This window comes from Pseudophryne corroboree, unplaced genomic scaffold, assembly GCF_028390025.1.
Source record: "Pseudophryne corroboree isolate aPseCor3 unplaced genomic scaffold, aPseCor3.hap2 scaffold_129, whole genome shotgun sequence".
Taxonomy (NCBI): domain Eukaryota; kingdom Metazoa; phylum Chordata; class Amphibia; order Anura; family Myobatrachidae; genus Pseudophryne; species Pseudophryne corroboree.
In genome coordinates, this window is record NW_026967915.1 from 105,565 (window position 1) to 120,980 (window position 15,416).

Genomic DNA, 15,416 nt, shown 5'->3' on the forward strand with positions numbered 1-15,416 from the left:
ATTTAAAAAGAAAATCATTTTTGGTGATGAATGATGAGCAACAAAGGATCATGCATGCCAGATCGCACTTGAATAAGCTTTCCACAGTGATAGAAAAGTAAAAAAAAAAAACACAACAATGTTATAATAAATGTCATTTTTAGCTTCTGTGGTCATGTTTTTGCAATCTAAACACTACAAGACTGTTGTACAGTTGAAGCAAGGATAAAATATCAACTCTAGTGACGACACAGCTGCTTTAATGAGTTCCACCCCAGATGGGACTTGATGCCACAATCCCTGGCTTAGGAGGCCAGTGCCTTATCCATTAGGCCACTGGGGCTTACTGACTTTTTCACTCAAGACTGATAGGTTTTTAATAGTCAATTATTTATTTTTGAGAAAAAGTGAAGCTGTTTACTGTGTTCTTTGCATTACCAAGTCCAGCATGAAATGTGCTGGTACTATCCAGAGCTGCCAGTATGGATTATCATACTATAGTGCAAAAAATCAATTTGATGCAACTGCTTTACCAACAGTATGTTAATCTTTTCCATTATTGTTTTGTTGGCTGACTGAAGGAAGATACGCAGTGCATTTGAACCAAAGCAGATGTGTGCTGACAACTTAAATTCACAATCATGTTTGTGTTTTTTCTTTCTTTCTTTCTTTCTTTCTTTCTTTCTTTCTTTCTTTCTTTCTTTCTTTCTTTCTTTCTTTCTTTCTTTCTTTCTTTCTTCCATCCTTTGTAAAATCATATTAAATATTAAGGTAGAAGATTATAATCAATGACTAATGAAATAAGAAAAAGGAAAAAAAACTGTAAACAAAGATGCTCCAGGTGAGCCTTGAATTCACAACCTTGACATTGCTCAACAGATACTGTCTTATAAGTACCACACGCTGACCAATTGCACCACTGGAGCACTTAGCAGCATAAAACGGTTATGCTAGATGTGGATTTTATGCAATACAATCAGTACAGTCATAAGAATTTAAAAAGAAAATCATTTTTGGTGATGAATGATGAGCAACAAAGGATCATGCATGCCAGATGGCACTTGAATAAGCTTTCCACAGTGATAGAAAAGTAAAAAAAAAAACCACAACAATGTTATAATAAATGTCATTTTTAGCTTCTGTGGTCATGTTTTTGCAATCTAAACACTACAAGACTGTTGTACAGTTGAAGCAAGGATAAAATATCAACTGTAGTGAAGACACAGCAGTTTTAATGAGTTCCACCACAGATGGGACTTGAAATCACAATCCCTGGCTTTAGAAAGCCTGTGCCTTATCCATTAGGCCACTGGGGCTTACTGACTTTTTCATTCAAGACTGATAGGTTTTTAATAGTCAATTATTTATTTTTGAGAAAAAGTGAAGCATTTTACTGTGTTCTTTGCATTACCAAGTCCAGCATGAAATGTGCTGGTACTATCCAGAGCTGCCAGTATGGATTATCATACTATAGTGCAAAAAATCAATTTGATGCAACTGCTTTACCAACAGTATGTTAATCTTTTCCATTGTTGTTTTGTTGGCTGACTGAAGAAAGATATGCAGTGCATTTGAACCAAAGCAGATGTGTGCTGACAACTTAAATTCACAATCATGTTTGTGTTTTTTCTTTCTTTCTTTCTTTCTTTCTTTCTTTCTTTCTTTCTTTCTTTCTTTCTTCCTTCCATCCTTTGTAATTTCATATTAAATATTAAGGTAGAAGATTATAATCAATGACTAATGACATAAGAAAAAGGAAAAAAAACGGTAAACAAAGCTGCTCCAGGTGAGGCTTGAATTAACAATCTTGACATTGCTCAACAGATACTGTATTATAAGTACCACGCGCTGACCATTTGCACCACTGGAGCACTTAGCAGCATAAAACGGTTATGCTAGATGTGGATTTTATTCAATACAATCAGTACAGTCATAAGAATTTAAAAAGAAAATCATTTTTGGTGATGAATGATGAGCAACAAAGGATCATGCATGCCAGATGGCACTTGAATAAGATTTCCACAGTGATAGAAAAAAAAAAGAAAAAAAAACCACAACAATGTTATAATAAATGTCATTTTTAGCTTCTGTGGTCATGTTTTTGCAATCTAAACACTACAAGACTGTTGTACAGTTGAAGCAAGGATAAAATATCAACTCTAGTGACGACACAGCTGCTTTAATGAGTACCACCCCAGATGGGACTTGAACCCACAATCCCTGGCTTAGGAGGCCAGTGCCTTATCCATTAGGCCACTGGGGCTTACTGACTTTTTCATTCAAGACTGGTAGGTTTTTAATAGTCAATTATTTATTTTATGAAAAAGTGAAGCTGTTTACTGTGTTCTTTGCATTACCAAGTCCAGCATGAAATGTGATGGTACTATCCAGAGCTGCCAGTATGGATTATCATACTATAGTGCAAAAAATCATTTTGATGCAACTGCTTTACCAACAGTATGTTAATCTTTTCCATTGTTGTTTTGTTGGCTGACTGAAGGAAGATATGCAATGCATTTGAACCACAGCAGATGTGTGCTCACAACTTAAATTCACAATCATGTTTGTGTTTTTTCTTTCTTTCTTTCTTTCTTTCTTTCTTTCTTTCTTTCTTTCTTTCTTTCTTTCTTTCTTTCTTTCTTCCATCCTTTGTAATATCATATTAAATATTAAGGTAGAAGATTATAATCAATGACTAATGACATAAGAAAAAGGAAAAAAAACTGTAAACAAAGCTGCTCCAGGTGAGGCTTGAATTCACAACCTTGACATTGCTCAACAGATACTGTCTTATAAGTACCACGCGCTGACCAATTGCACCACTGGAGCACTTAGCAGCATAAAACGGTTATGCTAGATGTGGATTTTATTCAATACAATTAGTACAGTCATAAGAATTTAAAAAGAAAATCATTTTTGGTGATGAATGATGAGCAACAAAGGATCATGCATGCCAGATGGCACTTGAATAAGCTTTCCCCAGTGATATAAAAGTAAAAAAAAAACACAACAATGTTATAATAAATGTCATTTTTAGCTTCTGTGGTCATGTTTTTGCAATCAAAACACTACTAGACTGTTGTACAGTTGAAGCAAGGATAAAATATCAACTCTAGTGACGACACAGCTGCTTTAATGAGTTCCACCCCAGTTGGGACTTGAACCCACAATCCCTGGTTTAGAAGGCCAGTGCCTTATCCATTAGGCCACTGGGGCTTACTGACTTTCTCATTCAAGACTGATAGGTTTTTAATAGTCAATTATTTATTTTTGAGAAAGAGTGAAGCTGTTTACTGTGTTCTTTGCATTACCAAGTCCAGCAAGAAATGTGCTGGTACTATCCAGAGCTGTCAGTATGGATTATCATGCTATATTGCAAAAAATCTATTTGATGCAACTGCTTTACCAACAGTGTGTTAATCTTTTCAATTGCTGTTTTGTTGGCTGACTGAAGGAAGATATGCAGTGCATTTGAACCAAAGCAGATGTGTGCTGACAACTTAAATTCACAATCATGTTTGTGTTTTTTCTTTCTTTCTTTCTTTCTTTCTTTCTTTCTTTCTTTCTTTCTTTCTTTCTTTCTTCCATCCTTTGTAATATCATATTAAATATTAAGGTAGAAGATTATAATCAATGACTAATGACATAAGAAAAAGGACAAAAACTGTAAACAAAGCTGCTCCAGGTGAGGCTTGAATTCACAACCTTGACATTACTCAACAGATACTGTCTTATAAGTACCACGCTCTGACCAATTGCACCACTGGAGCACTTTGCAGCATGAAACAGTTATGCTAGATGTGGATTTGATTCCATACAATCAGTACAGTCATAAGAATTTAAAAAGAAAATCATTTTTAGTGATGAATGGTGAGCAACAAAGGAACATGCATGCCAGATGGCACATGAATAAGCTGTCCATAGTGATAGAAAAGTAAAAAAAACCCCACAACAATGTTATAATAAATGTAATTTTTAGCTTCTATGGTCATGTTTTTGCAATCTAAACACTACAAGACTGTTGTACAGTTGAAGCAAGGATAAAATATAAACTCTAGTGACGACACAGCTGCTTTAATGAGTTACACCCCAGATGGGACTTGAACCCCCAATCCCTGGTTTAGGAGGCCAGTGCCTTATCCATTAGGCCACTGGGGCTTACTGACTTTCTCATTCAAGACTGATAGGTTTTTAATAGTCAATTATTTATTTTTGAGAAAGAGTGAAGCTGTTTACTGTGTTCTTTGCATTACCAAGTCCAGCAAGAAATGTGCTGGTACTATCCAGAGCTGTCAGTATGGATTATCATGCTATATTGCAAAAAATCTATTTGATGCAACTGCTTTACCAACAGTGTGTTAATCTTTTCAATTGCTGTTTTGTTGGCTGACTTAAGGAAGATATGCAGTGCATTTGAACCAAAGCAGATGTGTGCTGACAACTTAAATTCACAATCATGTTTGTTTTCTTTCTTTCTTTCTTTCTTTCTTTCTTTCTTTCTTTCTTTCTTTCTTTCTTTCTTTCTTCCATCCTTTGTAATATCATATTAAATATTAAGGTAGAAGATTATAATCAATGACTAATGACATAAGAAAAAGGACAAAAACTGTAAACAAAGCTGCTCCAGGTGAGGCTTGAATTCACAACCTTGACATTGCTCAACAGATACTGTCTTATAAGTACCATGCTCTGACCAATTGCACCACCGGAGCACTTTGCAGCATGAAACGGTTATGCTAGATGTGGATTTGATTCCATACTATCAGTACAGTCATAAGAATTTAAAAAGAAAATCATTTTTAGTGATGAATGATGAGCAACAAAGGAACATGCATGCCAGATGGCACATGAATAAGCTGTCCACAGTGATAGAAAAGTAAAAAAAAACCCACAACAATGTTATAATAAATGTAATTTTTAGCTTCTATGGTCATGTTTTTGCAATCTAAACACTACAAGACTGTTGTACAGTTGAAGCAAGGATAAAATATAAACTCTAGTGATGACACAGCTGCTTTAATGAGTTCCACCCCAGTTGGGACTTGAACCCACAATCCCTGGTTTAGGAGACCAGTGCCTTATCCATTAGGCCACTAGGGATTACTGACTTTCTCATTCAAGACTGATAGGTTTCTAATAGTCAATTATTTATTTTTGAGAAAGAGTGAAGCTGTTTACTGTGTTCTTTGCATTACCAAGTCCAGCATGAAATGTGCTGGTACTATCCAGAGCTGCCAGTATGGATTATCATACTATAGTGCAAAAAATCATTTTGATGCAACTGCTTTACCAACAGTATGTTAATCTTTTCCATTGTTGTTTTGTTGGCTGACTGAAGGAAGATATGCAGTGCATTTGAACCAAAGCAGATGTGTGCTGACAACTTAAATTCACAATCATGTTTGTGTTTTTTCTTTCTTTCTTTCTTTCTTTCTTTCTTTCTTTCTTTCTTTCTTTCTTTCTTTCTTTCTTTCTTTCTTTCTTTCTTTCTTTCTTCCATCCTTTGTAATATCATATTAAATATTAAGGTAGAAGATTATAATCAATGACTAATGACATAAGAAAAAGGAAAAAAAAACTGTAAAAAAGCTGCTCCAGGTGAGGCTTGAATTTACAATCTTGACATTGCTCAACAGATACTGTCTTATAAGTACCACGCGCTGACCAATTGCACCACTGGAGCACTTAGCAGCATAAAACGGTTATGCTAGATGTGGATTTTATTCAATATAATCAGTACAGTCATAAGAATTTAAAAAGAAAATCATTTTTGGTGATGAATGATGAGCAACAAAGGAACATGCATGTCAGATGGCACTTGAATAAGCTGTCCACAGTGATAGAAAAGTTAAAAAAAACACAACAATGTTATAATAAATGTCATTTTTAGCTTCTGTGGTCATGTTTTTGCAATCTAAACACTACAAGACTGTTGAACAGTTGAAGCAAGGATAAAATATAAACTCTAGTGACAACACAGCTGCTTTAATGAGTTACACCCCAGATGGGACTTGAACCCCCAATTCCTGGTTTAGGAGGCCAGTGCCTTATCCATTAGGCCACTGGGGCTTACTGACTTTCTCATTTAAGACTGATAGGTTTTTAATAGTCAATTATTTATTTTTGAGAAAAAGTGAAGCTGTTTACTGTGTTCTTTGCATTACCAAGTCCAGCAAGAAATGTGCTGGTACTATCCAGAGCTGTCAGTATGGATTATCATGCTATATTGCAAAAAATCTATTTGATGCAACTGCTTTACCAACAGTGTGTTAATCTTTTCAATTGCTGTTTTGTTGGCTGACTGAAGGAAGCTATGCAGTGCATTTGAACCAAAGCAGATGTGTGCTGACAACTTAAATTCACAATCATGTTTGTGTTTTTTCTTTCTATCTTTCTTTCTTTCTTTCTTTCTTTCTTTCTTTCTTTCTTTCTTTCTTTCTTTCTTTCTTTCTTCCTTCCATCCTTTGTAATATCATATTAAATATTAAGGTAGAAGATTATAATCAATGACTAATGACATAAGAAAAAGGAAAAAAAACTGTAAACAAAGCTGCTCCAGGTGAGGCTTGAATTCACAACCTTGACATTGCTCAACAGATACTGTCTTATAAGTACCACGCGCTGACCAATTGCACCACTGGAGCACTTAGCAGCATAAAACGGTTATGCTAGATGTGGATTTGATTCAATACAATCAGTACAGTCATAAGAATTTAAAAAGAAAATAATTTTTGGTGATGAATGATGAGCAACAAAGGATCATGCATGACAGATGGCACTTGAATAAGCTTTCCACAGTGATAGAAAAAAAAAAAACCACAACAATGTTATAATAAATGTCATTTTTAGCTTCTGTGGTCATGTTTTTGCAATCTAAACACTACAAGACTGTTGTACAGTTGAAGCAAGGATAAAATATCAACTCTAGTGACGACACAGCTGCTTTAATGAGTTCCACCCCAGATGGGACTTGAACCCACAATCCCTGGCTTAGGAGGCCAGTGCCTCATCCATTAGGCCACTGGGGCTTACTGACTTCCTCATTCAAGACTAACAGGTTTTTAATAGTCAATTATTTATTTTTGAGAAAAAGTGAAGCTGTTTACTGTGTTCTTTGCATTACCAAGTCCAGCATGAAATGTGCTGGTACTATCCAGAGCTGCCAGTATGGATTATCATACTATAGTGCAAAAAATCAATTTGATGCAACTGCTTTACCAACAGTATGTTAATCTTTTCCATTGTTGTTTTGTTGGCTGACTGAAGGAAGATATGCAGTGCATTTGAACCAAAGCAGATGTGTGCTGACAACTTAAATTCACAATCATGTTTGTGTTTTTTCTTTCTTTCTTTCTTTCTTTCTTTCTTTCTTTCTTTCTTTCTTTCTTTCTTTCTTTCTTTCTTCCTTTGTAATATCATATTAAATATTAAGGTAGAAGATTATAATCAATGACTAATGACATAAGAAAAAGGAAAAAAAACTGTAAACAAAGCTGCTCCAGGTGAGGCTTGAATTCACAATCTTGACATTGCTCAACAGATACTGTCTTATAAGTACCACGCGCTGACCAATTGCACCACTGGAGCACTTAGCAGCATAAAACGGTTATGCTAGATGTGGATTTTATTCAATACAATCAGTACAGTCATAAGAATTTAAAAAGAAAATCATTTTTGGTGATGAATGATGAGCAACAAAGGATCATGCATGCCAGATGGCACTTGAATAAGCTTTCCACAGTGATAGAAAAAAAAAAAAACACAACAATGTTATAATAAATGTAATTTTTAGCTTCTGTGGTCATGTTTATGCAATCTAAACACTACAAGACTGTTGTATAGTTGAAGCAAGGATAAAATATCAACTCTAGTGACAACACATCTGCTTTAATGAGTACCACCCCAGATGGGTCTTGAACCCACAATCCTTTGCTTAGGAGGCCAGTGCCTTATCCATTAGGACACTGGGCTTACTGACTTTTTCTTTCAAGACTGATAGGTTTTTAATAGTCAATTATTTATTTTTGAGAAAAAGTGAAGCTGTTTACTGTGTTCTTTGCATTACCAAGTCCAGCATGAAATGTGATGGTACTATCCAGAGCTGCCAGTATGGATTATCATACTATAGTGCAAAAAATCATTTTGATGCAACTGCTTTACCAACAGTATGTTAATCTTTTCCATTGTTGTTTTGTTGGCTGACTGAAGGAAGATATGCAGTGCATTTGAACCAAAGCAGATGTGTGCTGACAACTTAAATTCACAATCATGTTTGTGTTTTTTCTTTCTTTCTTTCTTTCTTTCTTTCTTTCTTTCTTTCTTTCTTTCTTTCTTTCTTTCTTTCTTTCTTCCATCCTTTGTAATATCATATTAAATATTAATGTAGAAGATTATAATCAATGACTAATGACATAAGAAAAAGGAAAAAAAACTGTAAACAAAGCTGCTCCAGGTGAGGCTTGAATTCACAATCTTGACATTGCTCAACAGATACTGTCTTATAAGTACCACGCGCTGACCAATTGCACCACTGGAGCACTTAGCAGCATAAAACGGTTATGCTAGATGTGGATTTTATTCAATACAATCAGTACAGTCATAAGAATTTAAAAAGAAAATAATTTTTGGTGATGAATGATGAGCAACAAAGGATCATGCATGCCAGATGGCACTTGAATAAGCTTTCCACAGTGATAGAAAAAAAAAATACAACAATGTTATAATAAATGTCATTTTTAGCTTCTGTGGTCATGTTTTTGCAATCTAAACACTACAAGACTGTTGTACAGTTGAAGCAAGGATAAAATATCAACTCTAGTGACAACACAGCTGCTTTAATGAGTACAACCCCAGATGGGACTTGAACCCACAATCCCTGGCTTAGGAGGCCAGTGCCTTATCCATTAGGCCACTGGGGCTTACTGACTTTTTCATTCAAGACTGATAGGTTTTTAATAGTCAATTATTTATTTTTGAGAAAAAGTGAAGCTGTTCACTGTGTTCTTTGCATTACCAAGTCCAGCAAGAATTGTGCTGGTAATATCCAGAGCTGTCAGTATGGATTATCATGCTATATTGCAAAAAATCTATTTGATGCAACTGCTTTACCTACAGTGTGTTAATCTTTTCAATTGCTGTTTTGTTGGCTGACTGAAGGAAGATATGCAGTGCATTTGAACCAAAGCAGATGTGTGCTGACAACTTACATTCATAATCATGTTTGTGTTTTTTCTTTCTTTCTTTCTTTCTTTCTTTCTTTCTTTCTTTCTTTCTTTCTTTCTTTCTTTCTTTCTTTCTTTCTTTCTTTCTTTCTTTCTTTCTTCCTTTCTTTCATCCTTTCTTTCTTTCTTTCTTTCTTTCTTTCATCCTTTGTAATATCATATTAAATATTGAGGTAGAAGATTATAATCAATGACTAATGACATAAGAAAAAAGAAAAAACTGTAAACAAAGCTGCTCCAGGTGAGGCTTGAATTCAAAACCTTGACTTTGCTCAACAGATACTGTCTTATAAGTAACACGCGCTGACCAATTGCACCACTGGAGCACTTAGCAGCATAAAACGGTTATGCTAGATGTGGATTTTATTCAATACAATCAGTACAGTCATAAGAATTTAAAAAGAAAATCATTTTTGGTGGTGAGTGATGAGCAACAAAGGAACATGCATGCCAGATGGCACTTGAATAAGCTGTCCACAGTGATAGAAAGTAAAAATAAAACCACAACAATGTTATAATAAATGTCATTTTTAGCTTCTGTAGTCATGTTTTTGCAATCTAAACACTACAAGATTGTTGTACAGTTGAAGCAAGGATAAAATATAAACTCTAGTGACGACACAGCTGCTTTAATGAGTTACACCCCAGACGGGACTTGAACCCACAATCCCTGGCTTAGGAGGCCAGTGCTTTATCCATTTGGCCACTGGGACTTACTAATTTTCTCCTTCAAGACTGATAGGTTTTTAATAGTCAATTATTTATTTTTGAGAAAAAGTGAAGCTGTTTACTGTGTTCTTCGCATTACCAAGTCCAGCAAGAAATGTGCTGGTACTATCCAGAGCTGTCAGTATGGATTATCATGCTATATTGCAAAAAATCTATTTGATGCAACTGCTTTACCTACAGTGTGTTAATCTTTTCAATTGCTGTTTTGTTGGCTGACTGAAGGAAGATATGCAGTGCATTTGAACCAAAGCAGATGTGTGCTGACAACTTACATTCATAATCATGTTTGTGTTTTTTCTTTCTTTCTTTCTTTCTTTCTTTCTTTCTTTCTTTCTTTCTTTCTTTCTTTCTTTCTTTCTTTCTTTCTTTCTTTCTTTCTTCCATCCTTTGTAATATCATATTAAATATTGAGGTAGAAGATTATAATCAATGACTAATGACATAAGAAAAAGGAAAAAACTGTAAACAAAGCTGCTCCAGGTGAGGCTAGAATTCACAACCTTGACTTTGCTCAACAGATACTGTCTTATAAGTACCACACGCTGACCAATTGCACCACTGGAGCACTTAGCAGCATAAAACGGTTATGCTAGATGTGGATTTTATTCAATACAATCAGTACAGTCATAAGAATTTAAAAAGAAAATCATTTTTGGTGGTGAATGATGAGCAACAAAGGAACATGCATGCCAGATGGCACTTAAATAAGCTGTCCACAGTGATAGAAAAGTAAAAAAAACCCACAACAATGTTATAATAAATGTCATTTTTAGCTTCTATGGTCATGTTTTTGCAATCTAAACACTACAAGACTGTTGTACAGTTGAAGCAAGGATAAAATATCAACTCTAGTGACGAGACAGCTGCTTTAATGAGTTACACCCCAGATGGGACTTGAACCCACAATCCCTGGCTTAGAAGGCCAGTGCTTTATCCATTTGGCCACTGGGGCTTACTGACTTTCTCATTCAAGACTGATAGGTTTTTAATAGTCAATTATTTATTTTTGAGAAAAAGTGTAGCTGTTTACTGTGTTCTTTGCATTACCAAGTCCAGCAAGAAATGTGCTGGTACTATTCAGGGCTGTCAGTATGGATTATCATGCTATATTGCAAAAAATCAATTTGATGCAACTGCTTTACCTACAGTATGTTAATCTTTTCCATTGTTGTTTTGTTGGCTGACTGAAGGAAGATATGCAGTGCATTTGAACCAAAGCAGATGTGTGCTGACAACTTAAATTCACAATCATGTTTGTTTTCTTTCTTTCTTTCTTTCTTTCTTTCTTTCTTTCTTTCTTTCTTTTTTCCATCCTTTGTAATATCATATTAAATATTAAGGTAGAAGATTATAATCAATGACTAATGACATAAGAAAAAGGACAAAAACTGTAAACAAAGCTGCTCCAGGTGAGGCTTGAATTTACAACCTTGACATTGCTCAACAGATAATGTCTTATAAGTACCACACTCTGACCAATTGCAACACTGGAGCACTTCGAAGCATGAAACGCTTATGCTAGATGTGGATTTGATTCAATACAATCAGTACAGTCATAATAATTTAAAAAGAAAATCATTTTTTGTGATGAATGATGAGCAACAAAGGAACATGCATGCCAGATGGCACTTGAATAAGCTGTCCACAGTGATAGAAAAGTTAAAAAAACAACAACAATGTTATAATAAATGTCATTTTTAGCTTCTATGGTCATGTTTTTGCAATCTAAACACTACAAGACTGTTGTAAAGTTGAAGCAAGGATAAAATATCGACTCTAGTGATGACACAGCTGCTTTAATGAGTTACACCATAGATGGGACTTGAACTCACAATCCCTGGCTTAGGAGGACAGTGCTTTATCCATTTGGCCACTGGGGCTTACTGACTTTCTCATACAAGACTGATAGGTTTTTAATAGTCAATTATTTATTTTTGAGAAAAAGTGAAGCTGTTTACTGTGTTCTTTGCATGATCAAGTCCAGCAAGAAATGTGCTGGTACTATCCAGAGCTGTCAGTATGGATTATCATGCTATATTGCAAAAAATCTATTTGATGCAACTGCTTTACCAACAGTGTGTTAATCTTTTCAATTGCTGTTTTGTTGGCTGACTGAAGGAAGATATGCAGTGCATTTGAACCAAAGCAGATGTGTGCTGACAACTTAAATTCACAATCATGTTTGTGTTTTTTCTTTCTTTCTTTCTTTCTTTCTTTCTTTCTTTCTTTCTTTCTTTCTTTCTTTCTTTCTTTCTTTCTTTCTCTCTTTCTTTCTTTCTTTCTTTCTTTCTTCCTTCCTTCCATCCTTTGTAATATCATATTAAATATTAAGGTAGAAGATTATAATCAATGACTAATGACATAAGAAAAAGGAAAAAAAACTGTAAACAAAGCTGCTCCAGGTGAGGCTTGAATTCACAACCTTGACATTGCTCAACAGATACTGTCTTATAAGTACCACGCGCTGACCAATTGCACCACTGGAGCACTTAGCAGCATAAAACGGTTATGCTAGATGTGGATTTTATTCAATACAATTAGTACAGTCATAAGAATTTAAAAAGAAAATCATGTTTGGTGGTGAATGATGAGCAACAAAGGAACATGCATGCCAGATGGCACTTGAATAAGCTGTCCACAGTGTTAGAAAAGTAAAAAAAAAACCACAACAATGTTATAATAAATGTCATTTTTAGCTTCTATGGTCATGTTTTTGCAATCTAAACACTACAAGACTGTTGTACAGTTGAAGCAAGGATAAAATATCAACTCTAGTGACGACACAGCTGCTTTAATGAGTTACACCTCAGATGGGACTTGAACCCACAATCCCTGGCTTAGGAGGCCAGTGCTTTATCCACTTGGCCACTGGGACTTACTAACTTTCTTATTCAAGACTGATAGGTTTTTAATAGTCAATTATTTATTTTTGAGAAAAAGTGAAGCTGTTTACTGTGTTCTTTGCATTACCAAGTCCAGCATGAAATGTGATGGTACTATCCAGAGCTGCCAGTATGGATTATCATACTATAGTGCAAAAAATCATTTTGATGCAACTGCTTTACCAACAGTATGTTAATCTTTTCCATTGTTGTTTTGTTGGCTGACTGAAGGAAGATATGCAGTGCATTTGAACCAAAGCAGATGTGTGCTGACAACTTAAATTCACAATCATGTTTGTGTTTTTTCTTTCTTTCTTTCTTTCTTTCTTTCTTTCTTTCTTTCTTTCTTTCTTTCTTTCTTTCTTTCTTTCTTCCATCCTTTGTAATATCATATTAAATATTAATGTAGAAGATTATAATCAATGACTAATGACATAAGAAAAAGGAAAAAAAACTGTAAACAAAGCTGCTCCAGGTGAGGCTTGAATTCACAATCTTGACATTGCTCAACAGATACTGTCTTATAAGTACCACGCGCTGACCAATTGCACCACTGGAGCACTTAGCAGCATAAAACGGTTATGCTAGATGTGGATTTTATTCAATACAATCAGTACAGTCATAAGAATTTAAAAAGAAAATAATTTTTGGTGATGAATGATGAGCAACAAAGGATCATGCATGCCAGATGGCACTTGAATAAGCTTTCCACAGTGATAGAAAAAAAAAATACAACAATGTTATAATAAATGTCATTTTTAGCTTCTGTGGTCATGTTTTTGCAATCTAAACACTACAAGACTGTTGTACAGTTGAAGCAAGGATAAAATATCAACTCTAGTGACAACACAGCTGCTTTAATGAGTACAACCCCAGATGGGACTTGAACCCACAATACCTGGCTTAGGAGGCCAGTGCCTTATCCATTAGGCCACTGGGGCTTACTGACTTTTTCATTCAAGACTGATAGGTTTTTAATAGTCAATTATTTATTTTTGAGAAAAAGTGAAGCTGTTCACTGTGTTCTTTGCATTACCAAGTCCAGCAAGAATTGTGCTGGTAATATCCAGAGCTGTCAGTATGGATTATCATGCTATATTGCAAAAAATCTATTTGATGCAACTGCTTTACCTACAGTGTGTTAATCTTTTCAATTGCTGTTTTGTTGGCTGACTGAAGGAAGATATGCAGTGCATTTGAACCAAAGCAGATGTGTGCTGACAACTTACATTCATAATCATGTTTGTGTTTTTTCTTTCTTTCTTTCTTTCTTTCTTTCTTTCTTTCTTTCTTTCTTTCTTTCTTTCTTTCTTTCTTTCTTTCTTTCTTCCTTTCTTTCATCCTTTCTTTCTTTCTTTCTTTCTTTCTTTCTTTCATCCTTTGTAATATCATATTAAATATTGAGGTAGAAGATTATAATCAATGACTAATGACATAAGAAAAAAGAAAAAACTGTAAACAAAGCTGCTCCAGGTGAGGCTTGAATTCAAAACCTTGACTTTGCTCAACAGATACTGTCTTATAAGTAACACGCGCTGACCAATTGCACCACTGGAGCACTTAGCAGCATAAAACGGTTATGCTAGATGTGGATTTTATTCAATACAATCAGTACAGTCATAAGAATTTAAAAAGAAAATCATTTTTGGTGGTGAGTGATGAGCAACAAAGGAACATGCATGCCAGATGGCACTTGAATAAGCTGTCCACAGTGATAGAAAGTAAAAATAAAACCACAACAATGTTATAATAAATGTCATTTTTAGCTTCTGTAGTCATGTTTTTGCAATCTAAACACTACAAGATTGTTGTACAGTTGAAGCAAGGATAAAATATAAACTCTAGTGACGACACAGCTGCTTTAATGAGTTACACCCCAGACGGGACTTGAACCCACAATCCCTGGCTTAGGAGGCCAGTGCTTTATCCATTTGGCCACTGGGACTTACTAATTTTCTCCTTCAAGACTGATAGGTTTTTAATAGTCAATTATTTATTTTTGAGAAAAAGTGAAGCTGTTTACTGTGTTCTTCGCATTACCAAGTCCAGCAAGAAATGTGCTGGTACTATCCAGAGCTGTCAGTATGGATTATCATGCTATATTGCAAAAAATCTATTTGATGCAACTGCTTTACCTACAGTGTGTTAATCTTTTCAATTGCTGTTTTGTTGGCTGACTGAAGGAAGATATGCAGTGCATTTGAACCAAAGCAGATGTGTGCTGACAACTTACATTCATAATCATGTTTGTGTTTTTTCTTTCTTTCTTTCTTTCTTTCTTTCTTTCTTTCTTTCTTTCTTTCTTTCTTTCTTTCTTTCTTTCTTTCTTTCTTTCTTTCTTCCATCCTTTGTAATATCATATTAAATATTGAGGTAGAAGATTATAATCAATGACTAATGACATAAGAAAAAGGAAAAAACTGTAAACAAAGCTGCTCCAGGTGAGGCTAGAATTCACAACCTTGACTTTGCTCAACAGATACTGTCTTATAAGTACCACACGCTGACCAATTGCACCACTGGAGCACTTAGCAGCATAAAACGGTTATGCTAGATGTGGATTTTATTCAATACAATTAGTACAGTCATAAGAATTTAAAAAGAA

The 15,416-nt window shown here is 34.9% G+C and overlaps 5 non-coding genes across 5 annotated transcripts; all 5 read right to left on the reverse strand.

The window, feature by feature from the left end:
* Window positions 1-2,169: 2,169 nt before the first annotated feature.
* TRNAR-CCU (transfer RNA arginine (anticodon CCU)) lies at window positions 2,170-2,242 on the reverse strand. Its single transcript has one exon. It is a non-coding gene; the product is annotated as a tRNA-Arg (tRNA).
* Window positions 2,243-6,934: 4,692 nt separating this feature from the next.
* On the reverse strand, window positions 6,935-7,007 carry TRNAR-CCU (transfer RNA arginine (anticodon CCU)). The gene has a single exon. It is a non-coding gene; the product is annotated as a tRNA-Arg (tRNA).
* A 1,817-nt stretch (window positions 7,008-8,824) lies between these two features.
* TRNAR-CCU (transfer RNA arginine (anticodon CCU)) lies at window positions 8,825-8,897 on the reverse strand. The gene has a single exon. It is a non-coding gene; the product is annotated as a tRNA-Arg (tRNA).
* Window positions 8,898-10,808: 1,911 nt separating this feature from the next.
* On the reverse strand, window positions 10,809-10,881 carry TRNAR-UCU (transfer RNA arginine (anticodon UCU)). The gene has a single exon. It is a non-coding gene; the product is annotated as a tRNA-Arg (tRNA).
* A 2,798-nt stretch (window positions 10,882-13,679) lies between these two features.
* On the reverse strand, window positions 13,680-13,752 carry TRNAR-CCU (transfer RNA arginine (anticodon CCU)). Its single transcript has one exon. It is a non-coding gene; the product is annotated as a tRNA-Arg (tRNA).
* Between the last annotated feature and the right edge of the window lie 1,664 nt (window positions 13,753-15,416).